Consider the following 2,574-nt stretch of genomic DNA (forward strand, 5'->3'; position numbering starts at 1 on the left):
GGCGCGGTGGCCAAGTGGTAAGGCGTCGGTCTCGTAAACCGAAGAGCGTGGGTTCAAACCCCACCCGTGCCTGTTTCATTTGTCACCGCTTTCCCTTAGTTTCAAAGTCTTAAAAAAACTCACAATGTAGGGATCTCAATAGTAAGAGAACATAACTGTCGCCAGTGATTAGTATTCTTGCATATCCTGCCTTGTTTTTTAGTCGACAAAGCTTGTTTCTCTTCACACCCATCTTCTGAATGATCGCCTCAGCATTGGGAAGGAATGTGCGCTTGGTACAGCCCCCGACTCCATGGTCTGATCACAAACAGATAGGGGGAGCTGTCAGTCCAGGTTGGAAGGAACGTTCGAAAGCACTAAAAATCTGACTTAGAAACGAGAAGACCGTGTTTTTTTAAACGAGTAAACGATAAAATAATATACTGCCTGCAAGACTATGTCAAGTTCAAGTTCAAGTTTAAAGTTCAAGTTCAAGTTTATTGTCATTATACTCATACACAGGTATATGGTATAACGAAATGCTATTTAGCAAGCTCTCGGACATAAGTAGTACAAAGAAGAAAACACAACAACAATACAATTGTATAACAAAAGAAAGACAGAGACAACAGCTGATGTGCAAAAAACAACAGGCAGCGTGCAAAACAACAAAAAGGTAACAGGTTATGTGCAAAAACATGCATCAAAAGAATGAAATAAAGGGATAGAAATGATGGGGAGTGAGCTTTTGACATGTATGGTAGAGGTAGATTTTCAATGTGTGTTTGGGTCTTTGGTAAGAAAGAAGGCACTGTGAGGTTCAGATCATAGGTGAGAGGTGAGGAGAGAGTGAGAGAGGCTGGGAGTTTAATAGTTTGATAGTGCGGGGGTAAAAACTGTTTCTGAGTCTGGTAGTCCGGACCCGAATGCTCTGGTACCGTTTTCCATGTCATGCTAAACGCCACAAATTGTGTTTGTCCAGTCGTATCAATCATCCTAAAGTTACAGAAAATCGGATGCGACTGGTGCATCAGCACACATTTTTTCAGGATTTTTTCAGGATAGTCGAGCGGTTTAAAACAGCTTATTCACAGCTTCGTGTCTTTTAAGCTTTGTGTTTCACTCTCCAAATAGAGGCAGGGGTTCAAATCCCACTCCCGACAGTCAGGCGTTTTACCCTGTCTTTTTTGCCTGCTTTTACACTGTTTCAGTCTTGTTGTGCTCGCTGACAATCACAGTACGAGGAAAACGGAGAAACTGCTTAGCAAAAACATAACGGACAGAAAAAAGCTTCATAAACATGTGAATGTGATTAGCAGCAGTAAGGTATGCATTCAAATGTTTAAGGCTGATTTATAACAGCAGCAGAAGAAAGTTGCAGCACAATGCAATTTGTGAGAATTCACGGGTTTTTATGCTGCTTGGACTTCTTTCAAGCCTATGAGGTGACCCCCGTTTTATTTTCATTTTCAAACTTCAGAACCGAATAACAAAAAGGTTTCATGTGTGACAGCATTCCGTTGCAAATACCGTTTCAACGATGTATTCAGCGACGGGAATCAAATATTTTAGTGCTGGCTCAAATGCGAGGAATTTCAGAAAAACCTGGAAAAGCAACGCTTGCAGTAAATGACATATCTAAAGCGTGTAGTCAGCATGAACAGAACAACGCAATGCTCTGTAAAAACGATCCGAAGCCACAATTACTCTTTTATCTCAGGTAGTTCATTCCGATACGATGTTTCCGCAGACTAAATGAAATGCCGAACTCCAAACATGTTGTTGCCATTATTGTACTCCTGCTGAAAGAAGAAAGAAAGGTGTCCTAAATGAACTTTGTCGCCCGTGGGAGATGTCAAGTGCATTGGACATGAAAAGTTCCCGATAAAACCCATTTCTGTACGTTTCTCTAAGTGTCGGGGCTCCTATTGAATGTAAAGGAGGCAACATGCTCAGCCAGCCGACTCAGCGCTAACTTAACGCAGGTGTCTCAGAGCGGAATTATTCAGAACAGGAGCCTCTACTTCTTTGTATACTGAGCTTTCGGGTGAACGTCAAAGTGAAAGACAAATTCGCAATTTTCACTTTTTGATTAAGGAACAAGAAAACACCATCCTTCAAACTGGATTCAGACCAGGGACATAAGGCATACTCGCTGTTTTTTCTATAGTTTTAAGAGCTAGCAACTGAGCTATCGAGAGGTCTAAAATAAACGTTTTGTCACACGCGTAGCCCAATGTAGTGTAGTGTTCCTCTTTATTTAAATCCCAGTTCGACATCAAAATACTCACTCCCCATAGTCTCGTTTAGTAGAAGAAATGCAGGCTTCTACTCTATTAACGTCAAGAGTTCTTCTAAAACATTTGAAGGGATATCAGTGCAGGCGGAAATTGACTCTTTTTCTTTATGATTTGGTCATATGATTTTTCTTCATATGATTTGGTTTTGATTTTGAATCGTTATATTATTAAGTTTGTGCTTTCTCTGTTTTTATCGTATTGTGAACTTATTTTTTAAACAAATGCTTACAAAGGCAAACAGGGCACACAGTACAAGCTAAATACCCCAGACTGCGTGTAAAGTCCTCCTTGAGGT

At 40.7% G+C, this 2,574-nt stretch overlaps 1 non-coding gene across 1 annotated transcript; it reads left to right on the forward strand.

Moving 5' to 3' along the window:
• On the forward strand, window positions 1-72 carry trnat-cgu (transfer RNA threonine (anticodon CGU)). Its single transcript has one exon. It is a non-coding gene; the product is annotated as a tRNA-Thr (tRNA).
• Window positions 73-2,574: the final 2,502 nt, after the last annotated feature.

This window comes from Lepisosteus oculatus, chromosome 14 (genome assembly GCF_040954835.1).
Source record: "Lepisosteus oculatus isolate fLepOcu1 chromosome 14, fLepOcu1.hap2, whole genome shotgun sequence".
Taxonomy (NCBI): Eukaryota; Metazoa; Chordata; class Actinopteri; order Semionotiformes; family Lepisosteidae; genus Lepisosteus; species Lepisosteus oculatus.